The sequence below is a fragment of the Rhinatrema bivittatum genome, chromosome 3 (genome assembly GCF_901001135.1).
Source record: "Rhinatrema bivittatum chromosome 3, aRhiBiv1.1, whole genome shotgun sequence".
In the NCBI taxonomy this organism is placed as follows: Eukaryota; Metazoa; Chordata; class Amphibia; order Gymnophiona; family Rhinatrematidae; genus Rhinatrema; species Rhinatrema bivittatum.
Window position 1 is genome coordinate 9,963,805 of NC_042617.1, and position 20,723 is coordinate 9,984,527.

At 48.6% G+C, this 20,723-nt stretch overlaps 1 protein-coding gene across 1 annotated transcript in view; it reads right to left on the minus strand.

Annotated features, from left to right (window-relative positions):
• TMEM151B (transmembrane protein 151B) overlaps positions 1-20,723 on the minus strand; it is a 46,759-nt gene that overhangs the window by 24,925 nt on the left and 1,111 nt on the right.

The window sequence follows — 20,723 nt, forward strand, 5'->3', positions numbered from 1 at the left end:
CGGCTAGAAGCACACGTCTTACTTCAGCACATGCGGCACCTCGCTGCGGCTAGAAGCACACACCTTACTTCAGCACATGCGGCACCTCGCTGCGGCTAGAAGCACACACCATACTTCAGCACATGCGGCACCATGCTGCAGCTAGAAGCACACACCTTACTTCAGCACATGCGGCACCTCGCTGCGGCATAGAAGCACACACCGTACTTCAGCACATGCGGCACCATTCCGCTGACGCTAGAGCAGCAACACCGTACTTCAGCACAGGCGCACCTCGCTGCAGCTAAGAAAGCACACACACCGTACTTCAGCACATGCGGCAACCTCGCTGAAGCTAGAAGCACACACCGTACTTCAGCAACATGCGGCACCTCGCTGGCAGCTAGAAGCACACACCGTTACTTCAGCACATGCGGCACCTCGCTGCAGCTAGAAGCACACGCCGTACTTCGCACATGCGGCACCTCGCTGCAGCTAGAAGCACACGTCCTTACTTCAGCACATGCGGCACCGCTGCAGCTAGAAGCACACGCCGTACTTCAGCACATTGCGGCCACCTCGCTGCGGCTAGAAGCCACACACCGTACTTCAGCACATGCGGCACCTCGCTGCAGCTAGAAGCACACACCGTACTTCAGCACATGCGGCACCTCGCTGCAGCTAGAAGCACACGCCGTACTTCAGCACATGCGGCACCTCGCTGCAGCTAGAAGCACACGTCTTACTTCAGCACATGCGGCACCTCGCTGCGGCTAGAAGCACACACTTAATTCAGCACATGTGGAACCTCGCTGCGGCTAGAAGCACACACCTTACTTCAGCACATGTGGAACCTCGCTGCAGCTAGAAGCACACACCATACTTCAGCACATGCGGCACCTCACTGCGGGTAGAGGCACACGCCGTACTTCAGCACATATGGCACCTCGCTGCAGCTAGAAGCACACACCGTACTTTAGCACATGCAGCACCTCGCTGCAGCTAGAAGCACACACCGTACTTCAGCACATGCGGCACCTCACTGCGGGTAGAGGCACACGCCGTACTTCAGCACATGCGGCACCTCGCTGCAGCTAGAAGCACACACCGTACTTTAGCACATGCGGCACCTCGCTGCAGCTAGAAGCACACATCTTACTTCAGCACATGCGGCACCTTGCTGCAGCTAGAAGCATATGCCGTACTTCAGCACATGCGGCACCTCACTGCAGCTAGAAGCAACACGTTCTTACTTCATCCACATGCGGCACCTCGCTGCGGCTAGAAGCACACGTCTTACTTCAGCACATGCGGCCACCTCGCTGCGGCTAGAAGCACACACCGTACTTCAGCACATGCGGCACCTCGCTGAAGCTAAAGCACACACCGTACTTCAGCACATGCGGCACCTCACTGCAGCTAGAAGCACACACTGTACTTCAGCACATGCGGCACCTCGCTGCAGCTAGAAGCACACACCGTACTTCAGCACATGTGGGCACCTTCGCTGCAGCTAGAAGCACACGTCTTACTCAGCACATGCGGCACCTCGCTGCGGCTAGAGCAGCACCGTCTTACTTCAGCACATGCGGGCACCTCGCTGCGGCTAGAAGCACACACCTTAACTTCAGCACATGCGGCACCTCGCTGCGGCTAGAAGCACACACCATACTTCAGCACATGCGGCACCATGCTGCAGCTAGAAGCACACACCTTACTTCAGCACATGCGGCACCTCGCTGCGGCTAGAAGCACACACCGTACTTCAGCACATGCGGCACCTTGCTGAAGCTAGAAGCACACACCGTACTTCAGCACATGCGGCACCTCGCTGCAGCTAGAAGCACACACCGTACTTCAGCACATGCGGCACCTCGCTGCAGCTAGAAGCACACACCGTACTTCAGCACATGCGGCACCTCGCTGCAGCTAGAAGCACACACCGTACTTCAGCACATGCGGCACCTCGCTGCAGCTAGAAGCACACGCTGTACTTCAGCACATGCGGCACCCTCGCTGCAGCTAGAAGCACACGTCTTACTTCAGCACATGCGGCACCTCGCTGCAGCTAGAAGCACACGTCTTACTTCAGCACATGCGGCACCTCGCTGCGGCTAGAAGCACACACCGTACTTCAGCACATGCGGCACCTCGCTGCAGCTAGAAGCACACACCGTACTTCAGCACATGCGGCACCTCGCTGCAGCTAGAAGCACACGCCGTACTTCAGCACATGCGGCACCTCACTGCAGCTAGAAGCACACGTCTTACTTCAGCACATGCGGCACCTCGCTGCGGCTAGAAGCACACACCTTACTTCAGCACATGTGGAACCTCGCTGCGGCTAGAAGCACACACCTTACTTCAGCACATGTGGAACCTCGCTGCAGTTAGAAGCACACACCATACTTCAGCACATGCGGCACCTCACTGCGGGTAGAGGCACACGCCGTACTTCAGCACATATGGCACCTCACTGCGGGTAGAGGCACACGCCGTACTTCAGCACATATGGCACCTCGCTGCAGCTAGAAGCACACACCGTACTTTAGCACATGCAGCACCTCGCTGCAGCTAGAAGCACACACCGTACTTCAGCACATGCGGCACCTCACTGCGGGTAGAGGCACACGCCGTACTTCAGCACATGCGGCACCTTGCTGCAGCTAGAAGCACACACCGTACTTTAGCACATGCGGCACCTCGCTGCAGCTAGAAGCACACATCTTACTTCAGCACATGCGGCACCTTGCTGCAGCTAGAAGCATACGCCGTACTTCAGCACATGCGGCACCTCACTGCGGGTAGAGGCATACGCCGTACTTCAGCACATGCGGCACCTCGCTGCAGCTAGAAGCACACACCGTACTTTAGCACATGCGGCACCTCGTTGCGGCTAGAAGCACACGTCTTACTTCAGCACATGCGGCACCTCGCTGTAGCTAGAAGCATACGCCGTACTTCAGCACATGCGGCACCTCGCTGCGGCTAGAAGCACACGCCGTACTTCAGCACATGCGGCACCTCGCTGCAGCTAGAAGCACACGTCTTACTTCAGCACATGCAGCACCTCGCTGCAGCTAGAAGCACACGTATTTCAGCACTTGCAGCACCTCGCTGCGGCTAGAAGCACACACTGTACTTCAGCACATGCGGCACCTCACTGCGGGTAGAGGCACACGCCGTACTTCAGCACATGCGGCACCTCGCTGCAGCTAGAAGCACACACAATACTTCAGCACATGCGGCACCTCGCTGCAGCTAGAAGCACACGTATTTCAGCACTTGCAGCACCTTTGCGGTTAGAAGAACACACCATATTTCAGCACATGCAGCACCTTTGTGCAGCTAGAAGCACACGTCAGATTTCAGCACATACAACACTTTGCTGCGGCTAGAAACACATGCTGTATTTCAGCACATGCAGCACCCTCGTGGCCAGACACAAAAGCCATATATCAGCACCTGCGCACCTCTCTCATGCTAGAAACACATGCCATATTTCAGGACCTGCAGCACCTCTCTCATGCTAGAAACACATGCCATATTTCAGCAGCTGCAGCACCTCTCTCATGCTAGAAACACATGCCATATTTCAGCACCTGCAGCACCTCTCTCATGCTAGAATCACATGCCATATTTCAGCACCTGCAGCACCTCTCTCATGCTAGAATCACATGCCATATTTCAGCACCTGCAGCACCTCTCTCATGCTAGAAACACATGCCATATTTCAGCACCTGCAGCACCTCTCTCATGCTAGAAACACATGCCATATTTCAGCACCTGCAGCACCTCTCTCATGCTAGAAACACATGCCATATTTCAGCACCTGCAGCACCTCTCTCATGCTAGAAACACATGCAATATTTCAGCACCTGCAGCACCTCTTTCATGCTAGAAAACACATGCCATATTTCAGCACCTGCAGCACCTCTCTCATGCTAGAAACACATGCCATATTTCAGCACCTGCAGCACCTCGCTGTGCCTAGAAACACATGCCATATTTCAACATATGCAGCACATTTGCTGCAATTAGAAGCACACGGCATACTTCAGCATATGCAGCACCTCGCTGAGGCCAGAAGCACACACTGTGTTTCAGCACATGCAGCACCTGTGCTGCATCTAGGAGCGCACATCGTATTTCCCACATTTAGACAAAGTATTTGCAAGAGCATTCAGGTCAGAGAAGGAAAGTTCAATGGAGAAAGGATATACGTAAACCTCTGGTCTATATAATCCATGGGGATTTTTTACCAGCTGCAAGTTTAAAAGAGAACATCTGGAAAGACATTCTCTTTGAAAATGTTTACAAAGATAAACGTACTCCTGCCCGAACTCTGATCCAGTGCAAACGATCTGAAAAGGAAAGGGCTAAGACTGGTGGCTATTTAGATTATTACAGAGCAGTGACGTGCTGGCTTTGAACTAATTCAGATTTGTGTCCTCATCTACACATGAGGACGGAGTATAAAAGAGGAAAACGACAAGAGGTGTCCTGAATAGGAGGTGCTACCTTGCAAGCCATCACACTCTATGGCTGGCAACTGGGATATATCCATGACAATGCAGGCAGGAATAATTGGGCAGGCTGTCCCTTTCAGCCATCTTCTCTCCTGTTACTATGCAATAAAAGGGTCCAGATGAATATAATATAAAGAAACTCTCCTACATAAGCTCTACCACAGATGGAGTGCTACTGGAGAACAGATGGAATATGATCAGAGGCAAACTCCTTAGTGTCATCAAAAATGAAACAACAACAGAAAAAGGCAATTTATATATGTATTTAAACATTTGATATTTCACCTTTTCCAAGCAAGCCTCAAGGTGAAGTACAATCAATGTACTCATGTGGTTTAAAAATAGATCTAAACAGAAATAAGAGGAGGAGAAGAAACCATAAAGCTCAGTGGGGAAGACTAGTTCAGATGAATATGGGAAGACTGAATTACTAGAATTCAATGGAGGAGATGAGTTCAGATGAACATGGGAAGACAGGATCACTAGAATTCAATGGAGGAGATGAGTTCGGATGAACATGGGAAGACAGGATCACTAGAATTCAATGGAGGAGACGAGGTCGGATGAACATGGGAAGACAGGATCACTAGAATTCAATGGAGGAGACGAGGTCGGATGAACATGGGAAGACAGGATCACTAGAATTCAATGGAGGAGACTAGTTCGGATGAACATGGGAAGACAGGATCTCTAGAATTCAATGGAGAAGACGAGTTCAGATGAACATGGGAAGACAGGATCACTAGAATTCAATGGAGGAGACGAGTTCAGATGAACATGGGAAGACAGGATCACTAGAATTCAAAGGAGGAGATGAGTTCAGATGAACATGGGAAGACAGCTTCCTATACCAAACCGCTACAAATGGTTCAGAACTCTGCAGCCAGAGTCCTTACAAACTCCAGGAAAATGGACCACATCTCACCTATCCTCAAAAACCTCCACTGGCTACCGATCCACTATAGAATCATGTACAAAACCATCAACATCATATACAAAACTATCAACCAAAACACGCACCTCGACCTACAAATACCTCTTAAAAAATACACTTCCGCCAGACCCATCAGGGAATACTACAAAGAGTCACTCCAAATTCCAAAGGCCAAAACCTACCAACATAAATCATTGAGTCTTAGAGCCTTCTCTTCAGCAGGTCCAACTCTCTGGAACTCTATCCCACCTGATTTGAGACAGGAGCCATGCTCTCTAACATTTAGGAAAAGACTAAAAACCTGGCTTTTCAAAAAAGCATTTCCAAGCATTGAATAAAACCTCCATTAAATAGCACAAACTCTTATTCTATAACTGGACCTAATACAAATCAACCAACCTTAAATTGACACTCATCAATACCTTCTGAGCTTTTATCATACCATTATCGTATTTATGCATCCGGTTATTTATGTACCGTCTCATAGTGATGTACCGCCACAGTTACTCACAAATTCTTATTTAATCACTTTGCTACTCTATTACATTAATAGGCCAAAATGTAAATATTGCTCTGTACAATCTCTCCCCTTTTCCAGTTCCAAGTTGATTTCCCTGATTTTTTGTAACTTTCTCACATCCTTTATTTGATTCACTGTATTTATTCACTGTATTTAAAGTTCAAGGTTCTTATTGAGAACATTGTTTTAAGTTATGTTATGCTTTACACACTCTGTTAATTGTAAACCGGGTTGATGTGATGCCTGTTATGAAACTCGGTATAACAAAAACAATAAATAAATAAATAAATAAATAAATAAATAAATAAATAAGGATCACTAGAATTCAATGGAGGAGACGAGTTCGGATGAACATGGGAAGACAGGATCACTAGAATTCAATGGAGGATACGAGTTCAGATGAACATGGGAAGACAGGATCACTAGAATTCAATGGAGAAGATGAGTTCGGATGAACATGAGAAGACAGGATCACTAGAATTCAATGGAGGAGACGAGTTCGGATGAACATGGGAAGACAGGATCACTAGAATTCAATGGAGGAGATGAGTTCGGATGAACATGGGAAGACAGGATCACTAGTATTCAATGGAGGAGACGAGTTCAGATGAACATGGGAATACAGGATCACTAGAATTCAATGGAAGAGACGAGTTCAGATGAACATGGGAAGACAGGATCACTAGAATTCAATGGAGGAGACGAGTTCAGATATACATGGGAAGACAGGATCACTAGAATTCAATGAAGGAGACGAGTTCAGATGAACATGGGAAGACAGGATCACTAGAATTCAATGGAGGAGATGAGTTCGGATGAACATGGGAAGACAGGATCACTAGAATTCAATGGAGGAGACGAGTTCGGATGAACATGGGAAGACAGGATCACTAGAATTCAATGGCGGAGACGAGTTCAGATGAACATGGGAAGACAGGATCACTAGAATTCAATGGAGGAGACTAGTTCAGATGAACATGGGAAGACAGAACATAAGAACATAAGAAATTGCCATGCTGGGTCAGACCAATGGTCCATCAAGCCCAGCATCCTGTTTCCAACAGAGGCTATACCAGGCCACAAGAACCTGGCAATTACCCAAACACTAAGAAGATCCCATGCTACTGATGCAATTAATAGCAGTGGCTATTCCCTAAGGAAACTTGATTAATAGCAGTTAATGGACTTCTCCTCCAAGAACTTATCCAAACCTTTTTTGAACCCAGCTACACTGACGTCCCTAACCACATCCCCTGGCAACAAATTCCAGAGCTTTATTGTGCGTTGAGTGAAAAAGAATTAGTCTTAAATGTGCTACTTGCTAACTTCATGGAATGCCCCCTAGTCCTTCTATTATTCGAAAGTGTAAATAACCGATTCACATCTACTCATTCAAGACCTCTCATGACCTTAAAGGCCTCTATCATATCCCCCCTCCAAGCTGAACCATCCTAACCTCTTTAGTCCTTCCTCATAGGAGAGTTTTCCATCCCATTTATCATTTTGGTTGCCCTTCTCTGTACCTTCTCCATCGCAACTATATCTTTTCTGAGATGCAACGACCAGAATTGTATACAGAATTCAAGGTGCAGTCTCACCATGGCGCGAGACAGAGGCATTATGACATTTTCCGTTCTATTAACCATTCCCTTCCTAATAATTCCTAACATTCTGTTTGCTTTTTTGACTGCTGCAGCACACTGAGCTGACAATTTTAAAGTATTATCCACTATGATGCCTAGGTCTTTTTCCAGGGTGGTAGTTCCTAATATGGAACCTAGCATCGTGTAACTACAGCAAGGGTTATTTTTCCCTATATGCATCACCTTGCACTTATCCACATTAAATTTCATCTGCCATTTGGATGCCCAATCTTCCAGTCTTGCAAGGTCCTCCTGTAATGTATTACAATCTGATTGTGATTTAACTACTCTGAACAATTTTGTATCATCTGCAAATTTGATAACCTCACTCGTCATATTCCTTTCCAGATCATTTATATATATACTAGACGTTAAGCCCGTAATAACGGGCTACATTAAAAAAAAACATTTTCGGTCCATTTCCTCCCCCCCCCCCCCTCATTCTCCCCTCACCCTTTATTCTCCCTCCCTCCTCCCCTCAGTCACTCCCTCCTCCTCTCTCCCCTCCCCTTCCGGATAGCACAAATGGAAGATCTTTGGAGGAGGTCCCTCGCGCGCGCGTGCCGCTACTGCGCCTTGCCGCCGCTCCTCCCAGCGCCATTTTTTGTTATGGGCAAGTTCTGGCCGACGTGCTCGCCCGCGCATGCGTGGTAAAGTTGCTCTCTACTGCGTATTTGTGGCACGTCGGTCCGGGCTCCCTTATCTAGTAGATTGAAAAGCACTCGTCCAAGTACAGATCCCTGAGGCGCTCCACTGTTTTCCCTTTTCCACTGAGAAAATTGCCCATTTAATCCTACTCTCTGTTTCCTGTCTTTTAGCCAGTTTGCAATCCACGAAAGGACATCGCCACCTATCCCATGACTTTTTACTTTTCCTAGAAGCCTCTCATGAGGAACTTTGTCAAACGCCTTCTGAAAATCCAAGTATACTATATCTACCGGTTCACCTTTATCCACATGTTTATTAACCCTTTCAAAAAAGTGAAGCAGATTTGTTAGGCAGGATCACTAGAATTCAATGGAGGAGACTAATTCAAATCAGCAGGGGAAGGCAGGAGCACTGGAACTCAGTGGTGAGACTAATTCAGATGAACCGGGCACGGCAGACGCACTCAGTTAAAACTCATGCATGATAGAGAAGGAGATGTAAATGGAGGAGGATCCCAAGGAGGCCGAACGAGCCTGACGCGCTTGAGTTTGTTTTCTCGGGTCCTGGAATTGTTTCCTCTATCTTGCCTCGCTCTGGCAGGAAATGAAGAGCCAGAGAGCGGGAAGTATTATCAGCATTTTCTCCACCTGCTGTTTTGGCCCGATGGATGCTCCTGTACGCTGGGGAGGCCTTGTTCCGGGAGTCAGCTCGATGGGGGCCGACTGGGAAGAAGCTGCCCCCGGCTCCTCCCTGAGCTTTCTGTCTCCTTCCAACCCGGCTGAGGCAGGCGAGCGGGACCTGCTGCGGGGACGGGTGCCGGCCAAAGACACCGAAGACGCCCAGGGACCCCTCTGATATCGCAGACTCAGCGATGTCTGCTCAAGCACCAATCGAGGAACCCAGGTTTGCGGCGGACTCTACAAACAGCGTGGCTTCCAGGCATATTGGAGACCAAACATCCGAGTTACCTGTTATTCAAAGAATGGAGCCGGTAAAGACCTTCTACAATTACAACTGAAACAATCTGGGACGCTATTCAAGTTTTAATGAATAATGGATGGCCGTCTGAAATTGCTAGAAACGGAGGTTTCCTTTACTAAAGATGACTTACTGTGGATCTCTTAAAAAAGATGTTGATGAGATATCTGATTTACAATGAATATGTTAAAATGTTTAGGTTTTTTTTGAACTTTTCTTGAATATATGAAGATTCGTGTTTTTTCCCGACTTGGCAAAGCAGATCCAGAAACAAAGGAGTCAAATTCCGTTATTTAGACCTAACGTTTTGGAGTTGGGAGATTTTTTTTTTTAAGTTCCCGTGTAAATGTATTGTTTAATATCAAAATGCCTCCTATACTTTTTTTTCTTGCCATCACAGTTGTCTGTTGGTTTTTTTTTGAGTATTAAGGTTCCCTCAATGTCTTGCTCTTCTCCCAATGCCTAGTTAGGATGTATGTGTTTGCATGATGTTGGTTCATGATATTGGCTTCTTTACTAGTTCTTTTTACCTTATGATGGTTACAAACATTTCGTGAAGTCGTGATACTGGAATCCTTTAAATTGAGGACTTGGATTATATGTGGTGATATTTTTTTCTTTTTTTCCTTGGATTGTTATTTAGTGATGTTTACAAAGGATTGCAATTCAAGTGTTTTCTTGAAACATATATGAAAATTGCATAAATAAAAAGAAAAAGGAAGGAGATGGAAATGAAACCGGTTGCGGGATATCTTGGGGCATTGGGGTATGGGGAAAAGATTTTTAAAAAGCAGCTGGAAAGTCTACATGAGCTTGACTAAATCCCAATGTGCCAGATGTGCTCCATCCAGGACTGCGAAGGGATCCGGCAGCAGACATGGGAAACTTATTACTGTTATATTCAATGGCATTCTTAAAATAGGGACGGAAGCAGGAACGTGTTAATTAGCAAATCTCACACTTTGCACAAAGTAGGTATTCTCAGATCCTGTGCAAATGACAGATGAGTAAATCTCACCAGGGCATTAAATGAGACACTGGGAAAATCACCGGAGATAATGCAAGAGCCCAGTTAGAATTTGGATTACGTTCAGAGCACAAAAAAAGTCCTGCCAAGCTCATCCAGTTACTTTTATGTTTCTAAGTCACTGGAAAATAGGACAACCATGGATATCATCTGCCTGGACTCCAAGAAAGCCACCACAGGGAAGCCGACTGAAGGAGCAGGAATAAAGGGGGAACTCCACAGCTGAGGGGGGTCGACTGGCTCCGTGAGAGGGAACCAAGGAGCATGGGGTATGACGTCAGCTCCCAGTGGAGGGAGACCTACATAATGGGGTCCCTTCGGTACTTGGACCTGGCAACTCTTTACCTCTGTGTCACAAGGAGCAGGCAGAAGACAACACAGTGGGATGTGGTCTGGATCCACCCGAGAAGAAACAGAAGGAGAAATCTTGCACGGGCCTGAAGGTGAGCTGAAAGGTGGCAGATAATGGACCCGTGCTGGGACCCCATGGAAGTGAAGGAGGACAGGGACGCACCATCCTGCCACAGCATCCCCCGACTGAAGGTTGCTGCAGTGGTACTGTCATTCCTGCAGAAGCGCAGGTCACCCTTAGGGTCACTGTGAAAGGTGGCAGATAATGGACCCGTGCTGGGACCCCATGGAAGTGAAGGAGGACAGGAACGCACCATCCTGCCACAGCATCCCCCGACTGAAGGTTGCTGCAGTGGTACTGTCATTCCTGCAGAAGCGCAGGTCACCCTTAGGGTCACTGTGAAAGGTGGCAGATAATGGACCCGTGCTGGGACCCCATGGAAGTGAAGGAGCACAGGGACGCACCATCCTGCCACAGCATCCCCCGACTGAAGGTTGCTGCAGTGGTACTGTCATTCCTGCAGAAGCGCAGGTCACCCTTAGGGTCACTGTGAAAGGTGGCAGATAATGGACCTGTGCTGGGACCCCATGGAAGTGAAGGAGCACAGGGACGCACCATCCTGCCACAGCATCCCCCGACTGAAGGTTGCTGCAGTGGTACTGTCATTCCTGCAGAAGCGCAGGTCACCCTTAGGGTCACTGTGAAAGGTGGCAGATAATGGACCCGTGCTGGGACCCCATGGAAGTGAAGGAGCACAGGGACGCACCATCCTGCCACAGCATCCCCCGACTGAAGGTTGCTGCAGTGGTACTGTCATTCCTGCAGAAGCGCAGGTCACCCTTAGGGTCACTGTGAAAGGTGGCAGATAATGGACCCGTGCTGGGATCCCATGGAAGTGAAGGAGGACAGGGACGCACCATCCTGCCACAGCATCCCCCGACTGAAGGTTGCTGCAGTGGTACTGTCATTCCTGCAGAAGCGCAGGTCACCCTTAGGGTCACTGTGAAAGGTGGCAGATAATGGACCCGTGCTGGGATCCCATGGAAGTGAAGGAGGACAGGGACGCACCATCCTGCCACAGCATCCCCCGACTGAAGGTTGCTGCAGTGGTACTGTCATTCCTGCAGAAGCGCAGGTCACCCTTAGGGTCACTGTGAAAGGTGGCAGATAATGGACCCGTGCTGGGACCCCATGGAAGTGAAGGAGCACAGGGACGCACCATCCTGCCACAGCATCCCCCGACTGAAGGTTGCTGCAGTGGTACTGTCATTCCTGCAGAAGCGCAGGTCACCCTTAGGGTCACTGTGAAAGGTGGCAGATAATGGACCTGTGCTGGGACCCCATGGAAGTGAAGGAGGACAGGAACGCACCATCCTGCCACAGCATCCCCCGACTGAAGGTTGCTGCAGTGGTACTGTCATTCCTGCAGAAGCGCAGGTCACCCTTAGGGTCACTGTGAAAGGTGGCAGATAATGGACCCGTGCTGGGACCCCATGGAAGTGAAGGAGGACAGGAACGCACCATCCTGCCACAGCATCCCCCCGACTGAAGGTTGCTGCAGTGGTACTGTCATTCCTGCAGAAGCGCAGGTCACCCTTAGGGTCACTGTGAAAGGTGGCAGATAATGGACCCGTGCTGGGACCCCATGGAAGTGAAGGAGCACAGGGACGCACCATCCTGCCACAGCATCCCCCGACTGAAGGTTGCTGCAGTGGTACTGTCATTCCTGCAGAAGCGCAGGTCACCCTTAGGGTCACTGTGAAAGGTGGCAGATAATGGACCCGTGCTGGGACCCCATGGAAGTGAAGGAGCACAGGGACGCACCATCCTGCCACAGCATCCCCCGACTGAAGGTTGCTGCAGTGGTACTGTCATTCCTGCAGAAGCGCAGGTCACCCTTAGGGTCACTGTGAAAGGTGGCAGATAATGGACCCGTGCTGGGACCCCATGGAAGTGAAGGAGCACAGGGACGCACCATCCTGCCACAGCATCCCCCGACTGAAGGTTGCTGCAGTGGTACTGTCATTCCTGCAGAAGAGCCGGTGACCCTTAGGGTCACTGTGGTATTTTAGCTGGAAGTTGAAGTGAGAGGATCTGTTTTTCTCTAGGTCTTCTATCCTTACCCAGTATTGGCTCGAAAGCTTTTTGCTGAATAGTTTAGAAGTGAGGAAGCCATATATTCTGACTCGCAGCCAGTGGACAGATAGTGGATCTCAGTGTTTTGAGTACTTTTGTGTCTGGAGATTTTATCTGGGAGAAAATGTTCTGTCCACCCTTCCTGCCTGTGAGAGAGAAAAAAGATATTTTCTCCTTTTTTGCATACATTTTGGATATGTTCTATGAAGAAACCTATACATTAAATTTGTGCTTTTATGACAGATTCAGATCTTTGGAATATAATAACATATAGGGCGCCAATCCTCTGTATCAAGATCCAAAGAGAGATCAGAGTTCCAATTCTTCACCAGTGTAGCAATTTTCGCGTCGACTTTGCCTCTTATCGGGTGCAGTGGGCAAACCTTTGTGCAGTGCTCCAGATGTGCAACAACCATGGCCTTGTGCGTAGGAAGAATCATCTCTTTCTGGCTGACAACATTTCTTTTGCTCATTCTAGAAGAGGATCCTGCCTACACACCGGGCCCTGGTAGGCGCACATCTGGATTACTGCTCAAAGGCTTGGTCACTGCACCCGATAAGAGGCAAGTCAACGAGAAAACTGCCAGACTGATCAAGTGTTGGAACTCCGATCTCTTTTCGGATCTTGATGCAGAGGATTGATGCACTATCCTGCCTTCCAACATTTAGAAAAAGACTTAAAACCTGGTTATTTATGAAAGCCTTTCCAGACACCAATGGAACCTAAATTCAACTTAATTAACTCTGACCACCCAACAGGGTATTCAACAACTTTGACAATTCCTTAATTTTTACAATCTCTTTTAAATTGGCAGGTTTATTCTTTTATTTTTCACTGTTAAATTACTATCGCCTTCTCACCGTTCCAAGTTGTAATATGTCCCTGTTTTATTGTAACTGCTATTTTTTCTTTGAGCACTTGTTAATGTTCTTATGATTATTTTCCTTGTGTCACCCCTTGTTAATTGTAAACCGGCATGATGCGATTCCCATCGCGAATGCCGGTACAGAAAAAACTAATAAATAAAATAAAATAAAATATAGTGCTGCATTCCAAAGATCTGAATCTGTGATAAAAGCAAAGATTTAATATTAGGTTTCTTCATAGAACATATTGGTTTCCTTTGTACTTTACACAATTTTGTAAAACTAGTCCTTCGTGTTGGAGGGATGCAGGATGGAAGCCTCTTACTGCCACATGTGGTGGGATTTTGGTCTAAGAGACAGAAGGACGTGCTGCATGCCGCAGGGTTAGCTATTGCTTTCCACTGGACGTCTGCCTCGAGCATGGACCACTGGAGGAATACAGGGGGTGAAATCAGCATCACTGGAAAACAATCGCCTGTGCTCTGAATGACATAGTTATTTATTTATTTATTTATTTATTTATTTGAAATGCTTGTCTGAATCTGTTACATTATGAATGTCGTGTTTCTGTCTCCCGAGATCCATCGTTTATTGGAATATCACGGAGTGTGAGGAAATAAACGAGTGCACAGAGGAGGCTTCTGCGATCATGCATGAACTGCAGAGTCGTAGCTCTGGGGACAGGCAGGAGAGCAGAGCTGCTTCTGGCAGATAATGCACGACCGTGGCACCTAGATCTTAACTTCCGGCCAAATCTGAGACGACAACGGATAACAAACATTTGGAATAAACTGTGCTCCCTGCGAGATGAATCCGCTCTAATAAGGTTAAGGACGGTGCTGAGGTATCCGAGACCCTCGGTAACAGCAAAGAGGTTCCAGAGATACTGAGGAACCCTCCAGTGACAGCAGGGACAGTCCTGAGATGCGAGAGCCCCGGTCACAGCAGAGGCTGCGAGTTGGTTTTGTTTTTCTCAGAAAAAAATAAAAGGGTTCATTTGAGTTAGTGCTTCCTCAGGGCTTGTGCAGTGGATTCAGCAGGAGTTCGCCCGGGTGCCCCAGGCTGCTGCCGCGTCACACCAGGAAGCAGCAGAAAGAGGCCAGCGGAGTGCCGAGGGGTGCACGAGAGATGCATCTTCACTCACAGCCGCCAAGGCTCTCCTTCCTTACGTTTAAAGACGGAGAAGCTCCCTGGCAAGGGGAAACCAGCAAACGTCTGGCGCTTTAGCGATGCTGCATCTCTCTGAGAAGCGACCTCGGGGGGAACCTGATCAGTAACGTGCGCTGGGCTTCCCACTGGCACGCGCTCTCTGGGGCAAGGCTCTTCCACAATTTCGTGTGGTCCTAGTCGTACAATTGTGTTTTTCCAGGTGGGATTTTTCATTACTCCCTTCAGCTTCAACCTACAGATTGTAACCTTCACTCAAAAATTAAAATAGTGGCGCGAGGGATCTGTTTGTGCAGAAATATATCAGACCTTCTGCAGGCCATTCCTCGTCCCCTTAACCTAGCCCAGCTTTCATAAGACACAGGCTGGGTCAGTCCTCATCTACCCCCATATTCTCGAGGGACTTCTAGTCCTGCTCACGGAGAAATTACGAGTCCATAGAGAAGAACACAAGAAGTGCCGTGCTGGGTGCTGGATCAGAGCAAAGGTCCAGCGAGCCCAGCAATCTGTTTCCAGCAGAAACCCCCCAGGGGCAGCAATAACTTTCTTTACCTCTTATGGATTTTCCCTCGGGAAACTTGTCTGATTCTCTTTTAAACCTCGCTATGCTCGTCACCTTGACCACGTCCTCTGGCAACAGATTCTACCGCTTGATTACGGGCCGAGTGACAAAATACTTTCTCTGGTTTGCTTTAAATCTGCCAGTAGCCAGTTACATGGATTGCCCCTTGTCCTAGTGTTGCCTGAAAGGGCAAATAACCGTTCCCTATTTACCCGTTCCACCCCACTCAGGATTTTAGAGACCTCCATCCTATCCCCCCTCAGCTGTCCCTTCCCCAGGCTGAAGAGCACTAACCTCTTTAGCCTTTCCTCACAGGGAAGCCGTTCCATGCCCTTTATCCCTTTTGCTCTCCCTCTCTGCACATTTTCGGGTAAAAGCAAGACTGGTCTGGTAATTTCTTGATGACCTGGAGCTGACTCACAGTATTACCTCTACCCCTAGAAATGCCCAGAGCCGCCAGTCACCCAGCTCCTTTCTAAGGGTTTATGAGGCCCCTTTCTAATGCATTCTGCTCAAATCTAGCACTCGTGATCCTCCACCACCTCCCCACCACCACCCCTACCCAAGAGAAGACTGGAAAATGAAATTGCAGACCTGCTATTACTAATTTAAAAACTATCATTAAATTCTTCCTATGGTAACTGACGACTGGAGGGTTATATAGTAACATAATAATGATACCAGATGCTCCATCCTGTCTACCCAGCAATTTTCTTATGGTAGTAAGGTTAGGATAAGTTCTTGGAAGAGAAGTCCATTACCTGCTATTAATCAAGTTTACTTAGGGAATAGCCACTGCTATTAATTGCATCAGTAGCATGGGATCTTCTTAGTGTTTGGGTTATTGCCAGGTTCTTGTGGCCTGGTTTGGCCTTTGTTGGAAACAGGATGCTGGGCTTGATGGACCCTTGGTCTGACCCAGCATGGCAATTTCTTATGTTCTTAGTAACTGCCGCTCCGTGCAGGTTACCCCCGTGCCTTCTGTTAAGGGCACTAACTGCCACTCCATGCAGGTTACCCCCATGCCTTCTGTTACGGGTAGTAACTGCCACTCCATGCAGGTTACCCCCATGCCTTCTGTTACGGGTAGTAACTGCCACTCCATGCAGGTTACCCCCATGCCTTCTGTTACGGGTAGTAACTGCCACTCCATGCAGGTTACCCCCATGCCTTCTGTTAAGGGTAGTAACTGCCACTCCATGCAGGTTACCCCCATGCCTTCTGTCAAGGGTAGTAACTGCCACTCCATGCAGGTTACCCCCATGCCTTCTGTTAAGGGTAGTAACTGCCACTCCATGCAGGTTACCCCATGCCTTCTGTCAAGGGTAGTAACTGCCACTCCATGCAGGTTACCCCCATGCCTTCTGTCAAGGGTAGTAACTGCCACTCCATGCAGGTTACCCCATGCCTTCTGTTACGGGTAGTAACTGCCACTCCATGCAGGTTACCCCCATGCCTTCTGTTACGGGTAGTAACTGCCACTCCATGCAGGTTACCCCCATGCCTTCTGTTAAGGGTAGTAACTGCCACTCCATGCAGGTTACCCCCATGCCTTCTGTCAAGGGTAGTAACTGCCACTCCATGCAGGTTACCCCATGCCTTCTGTTAAGGGTAGTAACTGCCACTCCATGCAGGTTACCCCCATGCCTTCTGTTAAGGGCACTAACTGCCACTCCATGCAGGTTACCCCCATGCCTTCTGTTACAGGTAGTAACTGCCACTCCATGCAGGTTACCCCCATGCCTTCTGTTAAGGGTAGTAACTGTCGCTCCGTGCAGGTTACCCCCATGCCTTCTCTTAAGGGCAGTAACTGCCACTCCATGCAGGTTACCCCATGCCTTCTGTCAAGGGTAGTAACTGCCGCTCCATGCAGGTTATCCCCATGCCTTCTGTTAAGGGCAGTAACTGTCGCTCCGTGCAGGTTACCCCCATGCCTTCTGTTAAGGGTAGTAACTGTCGCTCCGTGCAGGTTACCCCCATGCCTTCTGTTAAGGGTAGTAACTGTCGCTCTGTGCAGGATACCCCCATGCCTTCTGTTAAGGGAAGTAACTGCCGCTCTGTGCAGATTACCCCATGTCTTCTGTTAAGGGTAGTAACTGCTGCTCCATGCAGGTTACCCCCATGCCTTCAGTTAAGGGCAGTAAGTGCAGCTCCATGCAGGTTACCCCCATGCCTTCCGTTAAGGGCAGTAACTGCCTCTCCGTGCAGGTTACCCCCATGCCTTCTGTTAAGGGTAGTAACTGCAGCTCCATGCAGGTTACCCCCATGCCTTCTGTTAAGGGTAGTAACTGCAGCTCCATGCAGGTTACCCCCATGCCTTCTGTTAAGGGCAGTAAGTGCAGCTCCATGCAGGTTACCCCCATGCCTTCTGTTAAGGGTAGTAACTGCCGCTCTGTGCAGATTACCCCATGTCTTCTGTTAAGGGTAGTAACTGCCGCTCCATGCAGGTTACCCCCATGCCTTCTGTTAAGGGTAGTAACTGCTGCTCCATGCAGGTTACCCCCATGCCTTCTGTTAAGGGTAGTAACTGCTGCTCCATGCAGGTTACCCCCATGCCTTCTGTTAAGGGCAATAATTGCAGCTCCATGCAGGTTACCCCATGCCTTCTGTTAAGGGTAGTAACTGCCGCTCCATGCAGGTTACCCCCATGCCTTCTGTTAAGGATAGTAACTGCTGCTCCATGCAGGTTACCACCATGCCTTCTGTTAAGGGCAATAAGTGCAGCTCCATGCAGGTTACCCCATGCCTTCTGTTAAGGGTAGTAACTGCTGCTCCATGCACGTTACCCCCATGCCTTCTGTTAAGGACAGTAACTGTTAAGGGTAGTAACTGCCACTCTATGCAGGTTACCCCATGCTTTCTGTTAAAGGTAGTAACTGCCACTCCATGCAGGTTACCCCCATGCCTTCTGTTAAGGGTAGCAACTGCCGCTCTGTGCAGGTTACCCCTGTGCCTTCTGTTAAGGGTAGTAACTGCCGCTCTGTGCATGTTACCCCCATACCTTCTGTTAAGGGCAGTAACTGCCGCTCCGTGCAGGTTACCCCCATGCCTTCTGTTAAGGGTAGTAACTGCTGCTCCCTGCAGGTTACCCTCATGTCTTCTGTTAAGGGTAGTAACTGCCGCTCCGTGCAGGTTACCCCCATGCTTTCTGTTAAGGGTAGTAACTGCCGCTCTGTGCAGGTTACCCCCATGCCTTCTGTTAAGGGTAGTAACTGCCGCTCCGTGCAGGTTATCCCCATGCCTTCTGTTAAGGGTAGTAACTGCCGCTCTGTGCAGGTTATCCCCATGCCTTCTGTTAAGGGTAATAATGTAACCGTCTCTAATAGTCAGAAACTGCCGCTCCATGCAGGTTACCCCATGCCTTTTGTTAAGTGTAGTAACTGCCGCTCCCTACTCCCCTGGCCACTTTGCTCTCTCAGGCCCCAACTCCTCCACCTGCCAATATCTCTCCCTTCCACCTCTAGGCTCAACCCCTTCCACTCTATTGCCAGTCCCAGAGTTTGACCCCATTCTCAGTACTGCCCCTCACACAGGCTCCCTCTGTTCCTCCCTCTCTCACACACATGCTCTCTCTCTCTCTCTGATTTATATACAGACTTTCACACACACACATCCCCTCATACAGGGTTCCTCTCTCTTGCATACACACCCACACAAGCTCCCTTTCTCTCTCACACATACACCCTCACACAGGCTCTGTCTCTCACACATACACAATCCCTTCACACAGGCTAGCACCCTCACATACACACGACCCCTTTTTCATACACAGGAGCTCCCAATCTCTCACACATACACACACTCCTTCACAATCTCCTTTCTCTGGCACCCACAGTCAAGCATCCCCCCACTCTCTCTCTCACACTCTCCTGCTCACCCCCTTGCTCTCTCACCCCCGCTCTCTTTCTCTCTCACCCCATCTCCCCTGCTCTCTCTCTCTCTCTCTCACATGCCTTCCCCCTCCCCTCAAACTCCCTCCCTCCTCTCACACACATTCACTCTCACTGGGGCCTTCATCTTTGCCGCGAATGGTGCGCACTCCGTTCGCGGCATGCCAGGGTTCCCGCTGCCATTTTCTGCGCAGAATTTGGCAATTCTGCGTGTGGGGGGGGGGGGGGGAATTCTGTGCAAATTCTGCGCTCTGCAGTAGCCCAGAAATCCCCCAGGACTAATTAACGGGGCAAAGCCAACAGAGGAAATCTTGCCTCATTTATCTGCTACATTTTATTGAGGGCATAAATAAACCTGTGGATAAAGGTGAGCCAGTTGATACAGAGTATCTGGATTTCCAGAAAGCATTTGCCAAAGTCCCTCATGAGACTTTTTAGGAAATTAGAAAGTCCTGGGATAGGGGGCAGTGTCCTATTGAGGATTGCTGACTGGTTAAAAGGTAGAAAACAGAGAGCAGGGCTAAATGGTAAATTTTCCCAATGGAGAAAGGTGAATAGTGGAGTGACCCAGGGATCTGTTCTGCGACCGATGCTTTTTAATATATTTATAAACGACCTGGCAATGGGAACAAATTTTCCAATATCACAAAATTCTTAAATCACAAGAGGACTGTGAGAAATTGCAAGAGGTCATTGCAAGATTGGTAGATTAGGCATGCAAATGAAATTTAATGTGGAGAAGTACAAAGTGATGCACTTAGGGAAGAGAAACCCAAATTATAGCTGCACAATGCAAGGCTCCACATTAGGAGTCACCACTCAGGAAAAGGATCTAGGGGTCATCATTGATAATACATTGACACCTTCTGCTCAGTGTGCAGCAGCAGCCAGGAAAGCAAATAGAAAGCTGGGAATTATTAGGACAGGAATGGAGAATAAAACAGAGAATATCATAATGCCTCTGTATCACTCCATGGTGCGACCTTATCCTGAGCACTGAGTGCAGTTCTGGTCACCACATCTCAAGAAAGATATAGCAGGATTAGAAAAGGTACAGAGAAGGATGACCAAGATGATAAAGGGGATGGAACAGCTCCCCTATGAGGAAAGGCTGAAGAGGTTAGGATTCTTCAGCTTGGAGAAGAGGCAGCTGAGGGAGATATGATAGAGGTCTATAAAATAATGAGTGGAATGGAACAAGTAAACGTTAATCGGTTGTTCACTCTTTCTGAAAGCACAAAGACCAGGGATAATGCAATGAAATTACTACGTAGTACATTTAAAACAAATAAGAGAAAATATTGTTTTACTCAATGCATAATTATACTCTAGAATTTGTTGCCAGAGGATGTGGTGAAAGCTATTAGTGTAGCTGCGTTTAAAAAAGATTTGGACAAGTTCCTGCAGGAAAAGTCCATAAACCATTATTAAGGTGGAGTTGGGGAGATCCCTGGGATAAGCAGGATGGAATCTATCGGCATTTTGGGATCC